Genomic DNA, 11,475 nt, shown 5'->3' on the forward strand with positions numbered 1-11,475 from the left:
CAAAAATTTCCAAACAAATTTTAGAATTTAAACAAATAAATCTAAAAACATTGAAGATGAAAAATGTTGGACATAGCTACGCGTAATCACAATAATGGCTATTCCAAACTCTAGTTATTCTTCTTAAAAACACGAGAATAAAATTCTTATAAGAAGATTTCCTAGGCACAATGAAATCAACAAGCTAAAGAACAGGAACCGACTATTAAACCATCAAAAACGAACCCGAACTGAAATCAAATAGACGTTTCAGAATCCTCATGAGCCTTGGGGTCTTTGAGCTTGTGATTGACAACATCTAATGCTTCTTCAGAAAAGATATCCTCATTGAGAAGATCTTTAACATGTCTTTATGAGACCAAGGTCAGAAGTAACCTTTTTCAACACAGTTCTTAACACATCAAGATCCTTCATAGTATCAACAAGTCGCAGTTTTGCTTCCTCAAAGTATTTAAGAAAGTCATGAACTACTTCAGCAGAAACCATATCCTCATTCTCAACATCCTGATGAGAGTAGGCATAGTAGCATGAGGCATTAGGAGAAACATCTTCTACAAGGGTTCTTTTCTTCCTCCCTTTTGATTCGAAACCAATACCTTTCTCAAGAAATCCTCTTGCAAAATCACCATAGCGAGATGAAGAAGAAGACATTCTCGACAGTCCACAAAATAACCTAGAGTATGCGTACATGACTTACATGACTCAATAGGTTTGGTATTTAACGGTTTATTAGGGAAGATATTTTAGGGTTTCCAAAATTGATTCGTGATAGATACACAGGCATTCTGCACGACCACAACTAGACCCAAAAACAGAACAAGAACACACAAGAGTCGTATGCTTACGTCTTGACAGAATTTTTCGCTACGTGAAAAACATTCACATGTGAATTTGGCTCAATAAATTTTGTGTACCCAAAGAGGAGCAATTTAGAGCACAATAGTAGCAATTTGTCAAACCAAAGTTTCCGGAAGAAATTATAAACAAAAAGTTTTGACAAAGAAGAAAAATACAAATACTTAAGCAAACATGTCTGTAACAATACTCGTGCTAAAGACGATAAGAAAATAGCTTGAGAATCAGAAGACATTTTTGCCAACAAGTATACCTGAACATATCTCTCTCAACCAGGATTTTTGTGAGTGAGGTATCAACCTTGTGATCAAATAACACAAGTATGAGCCTTGAGCTCATCAAATGAACATTGTTTTTGGTTAAAACTCTTTCTTCTGTACTTTGGAGGAAAACCATTATGATGCGAAAAGTTATCATAAAATTTACTAACATCATAATACGACGCATAACAAGGATTCTTACCTGAAGAGTATTGCCTATAGGGAGTTGACAGCCTGTTGATGATCTCTTTATATCCTTCAATTATCAATTTCAGATTGTCATCCATCTTTTCATTTTTGCTTCCTTCATTTGATACTTTTCCACATCATGAACAACATTATCTCCCTTTTTGAAAGAAGAGAATCCTCGAACTCTTCTTGGGCGATATTTTTTAAGAGGTCTATTATGTTTCTGAGCATTTGAGGAACTCGTTGAACTGACTTTCCCGGTGGGGAACACAGGGTGTGTACTGAAATCAATTGGTTTAGACATACGAATCTCAGTTACACCTTTGAGAATTAGATCTAAGGTGTGTTGAAGTCGAACAACATACTTGTTTTTCAACCTGGAGTTTCTCTTTTGCACTACATGCTCTTTTGAATCACAAAAGAGACACACTTTTTGATCACGAGAGTGATTAGAGGATGCAGACCTAACTTTATCGTTTGGATATTTCTTTCTTCCATATGATGTGTAAATGCCCTGCACATCATTACGAGTCGGAAGAGATTCTGAAATTACTGCTGAAGCTGGAGCTCTTTCAGTTGGGACAAAAGTAGATGGTGTAGCAGACTTTTCTGAACATCCTTGAATGGAGAGTTTACTCAAGAGATGTTTAGTTTCCAAAGCATCCTTTTTAAGGTTTGCGTCAAGTAAGATACGAGTTGATCGAACTTCAGAGTTTTCCTTATAAGAAGCTTTTTCACTGGAGCCACAGTCTCTTACTACACCGAGAAGAACATTGACATGGTTTTTCAATAGTTTGAATCTATCAGCTTGGATTCTAACAAGATTTAGAACCAGTTTACTCTCTTTAGTTGTTTCCTCTTGAACAACAGATTCAGACTCATCAGGATCACACATCTCAGTGTTTGTCTGTTTCATTTGAACACCGGGTTCATCTATATCTGAGATTAAAGGATCTTTCTCTTTGATAGATATATTAGAAACAAAATTTTTATTTCTGGTGACGCGTTTATCAGAGATAGTATTGCCGTCCATAAAGTCAGATCGCTTACAAACATAAACTTTTGAGGTCTTAAACGTGTTTACCTGCTCTGATACCAATTGAAAAAGCGGGGGTCTAACAACCTCACCCAATATTTCGATTAGCAATCTGTATGGTCTAACTCCAATATACTTTCAAGAGAATCAACTAGACAGTTAGACTCAATCTTAAGAAAGATATATCAAAGAGTTAGTATCTCAATTTCTCAATTCAATCCTTACTCAAGCAAACAGAAATCTGCGAGTCTAATTGAATACAAGAGAAATGACTTGGATGGTACCAAAGACCAATATCCAAGGATCAATCAATTTCAATCAACAACCAAACGTTGGATTTCACAATTGATCGATACAACGCACAACTTGTGATATTTTTATTATATAACAAAATATAATGCGGAAAAGAAATAACACAGACACCAAAAGTTTTGTTAACGATGAAACCGCAAATGCAGAAAAACCCCGGGACTAGTCCAGATTGAACACACAATGTATTAAGCCGCTACAGACACTAGCCTACTACAAACTAACTTCGGTCTGGACTGTAGTTGAACCCCAATCAATCTCACACTGATCCAAGGTACAATTGCGCTTCTTACATCTCTGATCCCAGCAGGATACTACGCAATTGATTCCCTTAGCTGATCTCACCCACAACTAAGAGTTGCTACGACCCAAAGTCGAAGACTTTAATAAACAAATCTGTATCACATAGAAAAGTCTACGATAATAGATAAATCTGTCTCCCACAGAAATACGTACGAGTTTTGTTCCGTCTTTTGATAAATCAAGGTGAACATGAACGAATCGATAACCCTGACTTATATTCCCGAAGAACAACCTAGAATTATCAATCACCTCGCAATAATCTTAATCGACTAGCGAAACAAGATATTGCGGAATCACAAACGATGAGATGAAGATATTTGTGACTTATTTTCTATCTTGCCTATCGGATATATCAATCTCAAGTCAATCTTAGGATTGTACTCGTACGATAGATACAACAAGATCAGATCACACAACTAAAAGAAAAGCAGTATGGTCTGGCTTCACAATCCCAATGAAGTCTTTCAGCCGTTAACCTACAGGGTCTCGAGAAGCCACTACACCATTTTCTTGGATTAGTAACTCGGAATTGTAACAGCCTACTGGCAGTTACGAATTCGTAATAGGAGACTGCTGTTACAAACTGGTTGTAACTGACTGAAGCTGTTACAAATCTTGTCAGATTTCATAACTGTCCTTCAGCAGTTACAATTTTGTAACTGGATATGGTCCACGCGTGCCATCCGTCTGAGTGGGGTGGTCACAGCTTCATAATTTTTCCACCCAAACAATGTAAAACTGGGGATATTTCATCCCTTGGTCACAGTTGCACATGAGTTTATCAGTTGAGATGGTCACTTGGTCATAGACACATGACTCGAACCACTTCATCTCTTTTCATTCGAACCACTTCTCTCTTTCCACTTTCTTCGTCTCTGCAGAAGCGAAGTGAAGTTTGGGTTTCAGTTTGAGGGTTTGAGGGTTTCGATCTGAAGCTGAAGCTGAAGATGTAAGTGATTTGTGTGTTCGATTTGTGTTTAGATATGTGTTTGAATCTGTTTTTTGCTCATCTTTTCCACTTTCTTTATCTCTGCAGAAGAGAATTTAGGGTTTCAGGCTGCAAGTGAAGTTTGGGTTTCAGTTTGAGGGTTTCAATCTGAAGATGTAAGTGTTTAAAGCTTTCAATTTGTGTTTCGATTTAGGTTTCGATCTGTTCTTTTCGATTAGGGTTTCATTAAGGTGTTGATGTGTTAATTAGATTTTCGATTTTATATGAGATTTTCGTTTAGGGTTTCAATTTTGTCTGAGATTTTCGATTAGGGTTTCGATTTATATGTGATTTTCGATTAGGGTTTCGTTCGTCTGATGATTTTTGGTATCTTTTATAGGGTTTCATTTTTCTTTTTGAGTCAGTAGGTTTCAATCATCATCTTTTATAATTGATTTTAGGGTGTAATGGATTAATGATTTCTTAGTAACATGTAGCAAATGATGTAAGTAGTTTAATGGTTTATTATTCTTTGATGAGTAACATACAGGTGATTGATTCGATATATGTGCTTGTTCTTCTATTTAGTTATGATTTTTTTGTTTTTTCTTCTACTTATATATAATGGCATGATGTCAATCAAATTTCTGATCAGTTATTTATGTCGTCGGATGAAGTATCAGGAGGAGGTGAGACTGTCATTGGTGAAATTATTTGACTGGTGGACAAAGCACAGGGCAAGGAAGCTCCACTCCAGTGGCTGGCTGACAAGGTCCTACTTTCTGTTCTCTTTTGATTTTGAGTAGGGAATGAAGTTGCCGTTACTTTATGAGGTTCTATATACCTGTTGATCTTTGTGTTTGCCTATATGGTGTTTTATGAAGTCCGTTCTGTGTTTTTTTATATCCTAAGACTAAAATAACAGCTTTACTTGTTGGTAATGAGATTCTTAGTTCTTGGCAAACTAACAAAACTTGGTTAGATCTTGTTATGTTAACTGCAAATGATTTTGAGTTGAACAAATTTGTGGTGCAGTTGATTCTAAGTGAATCTCCATGATTCTAAGTAAATTGTTATGTGTGTTTCAGTATTTTCCTAGTGGGCGAAGAAACCATATTTGATGTTTATAACCCATAGTTCTGCGCATTTTCTTACTTCAGAGATGACCTCTTTCATTAGTGGGCCAAGGCTAGGATAATTATCATTGTATCCGATTGATCAATAGGCACTAGTCTACTGCGATATTCCAGTATCTAGATGAACTTAGGCCTTTCGTTGTGTTTTGTTTAATCTATGGTTTTGTATAGATAAGCTTCTGAATCATGTTTTGTATCTTTTGTATCTGTAGTCCTTGAGGAAAAAAACAAACTTAAACCCTAACTCTTTAACTTTGGTACAGAAACACCAAAGATGAACCTGACAAAGCCAAACCCTAGGAATTAGATGAACTTATCAATCTGGGAATTAGATAGAGCAAGGTATGTTACTTCAAACTTTTTTCAAGGAAAATCCATCCCATTGGTTTTGCTTGTCAAAATCTGTTTTTCCATGATTAAGTTGCATTTACATGGCAACTTAGAATACTAGAATGCTATATGGACCCCTGTATCTACCTAACATAGGGTGGGTCCTTCAGACCTTACACACTCACATGATTAGGATATTATCCAATAGTTCGTTCTGTGGTAATTGACGACGTTATGCAGTCCAAACATGAGAGTTTGTTAGACTGATTAAAATTATCATTTTATGTCTTGGCTTCCACTGTTGTGTGTCAAACCCTTAGGATTTTTGAATTCACTTCCACCCTTGTGCTGTAGCGAAAGCCGAAAGTTGCATAGCGTGTAGAATATATGAATACGTATTGAACGAAACCAAATGACTGATAAAACTTTTCCATCAGTTATTCTTGATTTGTGTTATGGTTTTATGTAGGCGAAATGTTCACCGAGGAGCAGAATGAATTGGTTGAATCAGCAGAGATGTTGTACGAATTGATTCACGTCTGTTACACATTACCAGCGAAGGTATGGCTGCAATACTGAGTTTATCACTTAGATTTATTTCCATTTAATGTTTCATTGGTGCTACAGCTGGAAAACAACATATTACACTGGTGATTGATTCACTTTTTTTTTATCATTCGTGTCGGCTAATTCAGGGGACTGGCACGGGTAGGAGATCTTGTAAAACTCGAAGCATATATGAACATAATGGATCTTCTATATGAAACAGAAGAGACGTCAGTTCTGTATAATTATCCCCATTTTCTTGCTGCAGCTATTCTGGCATGTCTCTTTGTCATCTTATCAATATATACCCCATTTAGTGCTATTGTTCCCCACATCCCTTTATGTGGCTCTGGTTAAACCTTACTAGTCATCACATTTTTTTTATTCAGGTTGCCTCATACGTTATGACTGTTCCTAAGCAAGAGCATGAGTTTCCTCTTCTTTCTTGGGGTAATATTCTGTACATAAGTTTTCTGTTACTTATTACCTTACCCACCCTGTTTGTTAGTTCTTCTAATTCTATTTACATGATAAAGATACAGAGTGTCATCGTCACTATGTCTATGAAAATGTCGATGTCATTAGGAGTCTGGTGACATTTTCCCACACACGAACGGCGTTTGAAAATTGATTATGGTTTACAGTTTTTTTATTAGTATATACTATCCTTCATCAGAAGAGCTAGGATAATATACCCAGACCTAGCAGTTTAACACAGTCATTTTTGTTTGTAAAAACCTCTCATTTCCTTTTTCATTGCTCTATGGTTTTCAGCTTTTGACAGTTACCACTATTTTTTTACATCATGAAGTCTGTTTATCTGTCTGCAGATGTTCCCAGTAGTTGGACTTCTAGAGCTTATTAAAGCATATGAAAAGCCACGACCCATTTGCCTAAGGATAAATTCTGTGAAAGTGCCAACACTTGCCCAAAAGAACTCTGACTTGAGAGAATTGGGTGTTGTGAATGTATTAAGAGGTAAAAACTCTTACTACCTTTTGTTATGTCCTTTTTTTGTTTACAAGTCGAAAGTCAATTATTGGTTTATGACATTTCTTAGATGTGCATATGCAGGGGAGAACCCATGGATTGAAGTGGACAGTAGAGTGACTTCTAAAAATGCTTAACAAGGTGAAGTTATGAAACTATGATGGATTTATTTAGTTATTAGATAGTATTGGGTCAGTACTGAATACATCTTTATTTCAGACATGCAAGATGTACAAATAGCTCATCCTTATTTCTAATTCTTGTTAATTAGAAATGTTTGAAACTCCTGTGGTTGTCCGCATACAATTAGCTCATGTTATCGATGTGCTATCCTTAGCAAACTAATGTCAGATTGTATGACCGTGGACAAGAGAATGTTAGTTATTGGGTCAGTACTGAATACATCTTTATTTCAGACATGCAAGATGTACAAATAGCTCATCCTTATTTCTAATTCTTGTTAATTAGAAATGTTTGAAACTCCTGTGGTTGTCCGCATACAATTAGCTCATGTTATCGATGTGCTATCCTTAGCAAACTAATGTCAGATTGTATGACCGTGGACAAGAGAATGTTAGTTACAATTTTTTTTAGGTAATCAATACATTTTATTGTATGGCGTATTCAATATATGTTTCCTGCAAGTTTGAACTTTACAATTTCATGATACTGAACATCAGGGAACAACAGTTAGACTCTGGTCTTAGGAATAGGGTTTTTGCTGGACGGCAGTAGAATTTTTGATTTTATTTTGAATTACTTACTCAAAATAATCAACTATTTGACATGGCATGCTGTTTCTGAACATGTTTCATTGATTATTTGTACTTCTCGTCGTGACTTGAAGGTTTGATGAAGGATCTGTGGGATGGATGGAATGTGATGATGGTTTGATGATGCTTCGTTCTTGGAAGAGATATCTCGTGCAAGAGCAATGGGCATTGAAGTTACTGCATAGCTGCTGCGGCATTGGATTCCATCAGCTTTACCAATTCTGCTTCAAATGTGAAGGCAAATACTGATTATGTGAGTACTGTTTCTGTTGGTTGATTCTTATCTCATAATACCCTAGGAATAAAACCTAGGAATTATGCAATAGAATAAAACTTGAGGATTGTCTTTTAAGTTCCGAACCAATTCGAATGTAGAAAGAACAAAAGTTATTGTCAATGAAGTTATTGTTGAACGTGTGATTGAATCTATGGGATGGATGGAATGAAAGATTTGCAGGTTATTTTGAATTCCGGCGTATTTACAGCAGAATGTGTACTGACCATGGTCAATATTGACCAGGTCAAAGAGGGAGTATTTGACAGCCAGTAATTTTTTTGATGATACTAAAATATTCATAACAGCTCTAAGCTGTTTCAACCTGTCCTATAGTAACAGCTGTAAGCTGTTTCAAAATGACACGTAGTAACAACTGAGCTCTGTTATGATTTCCCTGTTACAAAACAATCGTAACTGCTGTTTCAAAATGACACGTAGTAACAGCTGAGATCTTTTACAACGCTTGTTACAACACAAAATTCGTAACAGCTACATGGCTGTTACAAATATTTGTCACGCACTTTTTGAATCAAAACCTGCCTGTTACAACCCTGTTTTGTAACAGTAAGATCTGTTTCTAATCGGCCAAAAATGGTGACCTCTAAGGTTAAAGGAGAATCGACTCTAACTAACACAACTAGTATCACACAGGAGGTGTGGGGATTAGGTTTCCCAGTTGTTAGAGTTCTCCTTTATATAGTTTTCGAATCAGGGTTTCAATCAATATTAGCTTAGTAACAAAGCATTCAATATCCACCGTTAGATGAAAACCTGATTAGATTTAAGCTAATATCTTTCAACCGTTAGATCGAATCTTAGCTTGTTATACACAAATGAAATGTATTTCATTTAGGTTTGAGTAATCGTACCTAAACGTGTACACTTAGTTGGTTCACAACAGTTAACCAAATGGTTAGCCATATGAGCACTTTCATATCAACCATATTCTTCTTTACCACAACTAATTCAAATGACTCAAATGAACTAGTTAAATAGTTGTTCAATTGCTTAGATCTTTTGGAAGACACAATTGAAACAAAATCGGTTTGATTCACTTGAATCGATTCATGAACATTATAGCCACGGTTTGCAAAGATTGCATTCCTTATAATTTAAATGTTTAAGTTCGTGAACTGACCGATTTGATAAAGTAACCAGCTTAAGTATGCGTACTTAAGCAACCAGATTTGAGTTGGTTTTGGTTTCCAACCTCAGCACAAATTCTCGGGTAGAAAACTTCCATCAGTATGCGTACGGATACGCATACTTAAGGTGACTGGTTAAGAGTTTGTCAATTCCCAAACTCAGCAGATATTCACGGACGTGATCTTCCGCCAGTATGCGTATGGTACGCATACTTAACCTGTCTCCTTCACCAATTTCGTATACACACATATGCATACACTTGGTCCCGGTTCATGGATTTATACACTAATGTGCGAACACACTATATATATGCTTATATCCAAAGATGGTTACATAATCTCAACTCTACACTTCAATCATTGAAACATTCTTAGAGGATGTTATATAGTTGTTATTCACAAACTATTTTTCATCAAAGCGATTTTCAAGATATTGAAATGTCAACAGGACTTTCTTCACGAGTAAAGATGAACTTGGCTAAAGCGAAACCTTACCAACACATATTTCGAGAAACAGGTATGCGAGTTAAACTCGGCTCGAAATAGCAAATGTGTATAATTGAAATCTATATACTTATACGACTTTTGTCTCAAGAGTAGGAGATAGAGTAGATAGAATTTTGAGTGATAGATAAGTTCAAGTCTCCACATATATTTTAGTCGATGAAGTTCCACTGGTTCCTTAAGTAGTTCTTCGTCTTCATATGATGATCGTGGTGGAGTCTGGAGCTCAACTACACTTAACTATCCTAGTCCGAGACTTTAGCTATAAGTATACTATAAATCAAGACATATAGTTTTGACAACTAAATTTGACAAACAAGCTTGAGATAGCAACGCTTGCGAGTTCCACCGAGCAATGCTCTAACAAGTTTGCTTACAGTTAGTTGTGGTTTATTAGCTGGCTCGAGGCATAATCCATGCCGTCCAGACGTTCCTTGACCGCTCTTTCGCCCAAATGCATATACACCAGCTTTCTTTTACTCGCTAGATTGCAGTATACCTAAACTAATTTGGTGCTATAGAGATTTAAGTGAATTTACAAAGTATCCTAAGGGGTGTCTTGATTGTGTAAATTTACGTTACTACCGTTGCCCAATCCTAATTAAAACTAGCTCTATTATTTTTATCTAAATCATTATATTTTATTCTCTCTTTTTCAATCCTAACGACCATTACTTCTTCCCCCTAAGTCAGAAAAATTAAAATTATTAAATTCTAGTTATATGGTCGTCATAATATATCTTCAACTACCATGACGACTCTTCGTATTTATCTTAGATCGTCATATTAGTAGGATGAGTATCGTGACGAATTTTTATTTCTGAAAGTAATATTGACATGGTCGTCATGGTCTTCATCCATAAACCTTGACGACGAGTGATGTAGTTTGAACAATCGTCATGTTTTGAAAAGTTAAACATGACGAATAATAACTATCAAAATCCAAGTTTTCTTGTGTCCAAATTTATTATTAATCGTTATGGTCTTGAAAAAATAACATAACGACCTAGTCCATAAAATAGTTAGCAGTCCATGTTTTGGATTATCAACCATGACGACTAAAAACTGCCAAACATAAGTTTTCTTGTGTACTCCCTCCGTCCTAAATTAACAGTCCTAATTGACTTTGTCAAAATATTTAGGAAATTCTATAAAATGTAATGACTAACCCTTGACTAGCCCTATTTAATGTTACATTATTACCAAAACTAAAATTATGTAAGAATAAGTAGAAGTTTTATTAGGAATTTTATATATACCCATAAATGTTTTTATGTAAAATAGGAATGACGATAAATACAAAGATATTGAATAGATATATATGGTGATAATATTTAAGATTTTCACTATAAAAAATAAAGGGTATATTTGATAATTTAAGGGAAAAATATGTCTATAAACAGAGCGGACAGATAAAAAAAGACAGACCACAGTAGAAATTAGGACAAATAAAAAAAGACAGAGGAAGTACTTTTTATTTTTAGTCTTCATGGTTTGGAAAATGTAACATGACGACTGTGTCCATAAAATTAATAGTCGTCATTTTTTTTGCATTCTCGAGCATAAAGATAATTAAAAATAGTTAGTCGACATGGTTGTAATATAAGAAAATGGCGACATTTGATGTCACTGCTAAAAGTCGTCACTTTGTTTTAATGTCATCCTAACGATGAAATGTTGTTTACATATTTGGATTCAGTCGAGCATGACGAATTTTCATGGATTCAACTCTAAAAGTATGAATTCCTTCTGTAATATGAAGAATTAAACCAACAAAACTGTGACAGACCGGAAAATTACGCCTAAAGCGCCAAAGCGCGCATGCCATAGCTCCCTTATGTGACATTTCTCGCAAGAAAATGCACTTTCTTTTAGTTCTACAAACATGCTCTGC

General features: G+C 35.5%; 1 long non-coding RNA gene across 4 annotated transcripts; it reads left to right on the plus strand.

The window, feature by feature from the left end:
- The first annotated feature begins 3,774 nt into the window (after positions 1-3,774).
- LOC113319407 lies at positions 3,775-8,080 on the plus strand. 4 transcript variants are annotated; one of them, XR_003345441.1, is made up of 9 exons: positions 3,775-3,901; positions 3,989-4,056; positions 4,558-4,652; positions 5,280-5,358; positions 5,816-5,907; positions 6,042-6,342; positions 6,723-6,870; positions 6,967-7,023; positions 7,730-8,080. It is a non-coding gene; the product is annotated as an uncharacterized LOC113319407 (long non-coding RNA). The 4 variants fall into 4 exon arrangements; XR_003345440.1 differs by having other exon boundaries at positions 5,280-5,907; XR_003345442.1 differs by lacking the exon at positions 5,280-5,358 and having other exon boundaries at positions 6,953-7,023.
- The last annotated feature ends 3,395 nt before the right edge of the window (positions 8,081-11,475 follow it).

The sequence above is a fragment of the Papaver somniferum genome, chromosome 10, assembly GCF_003573695.1.
Source record: "Papaver somniferum cultivar HN1 chromosome 10, ASM357369v1, whole genome shotgun sequence".
Taxonomy (NCBI): domain Eukaryota; kingdom Viridiplantae; phylum Streptophyta; class Magnoliopsida; order Ranunculales; family Papaveraceae; genus Papaver; species Papaver somniferum.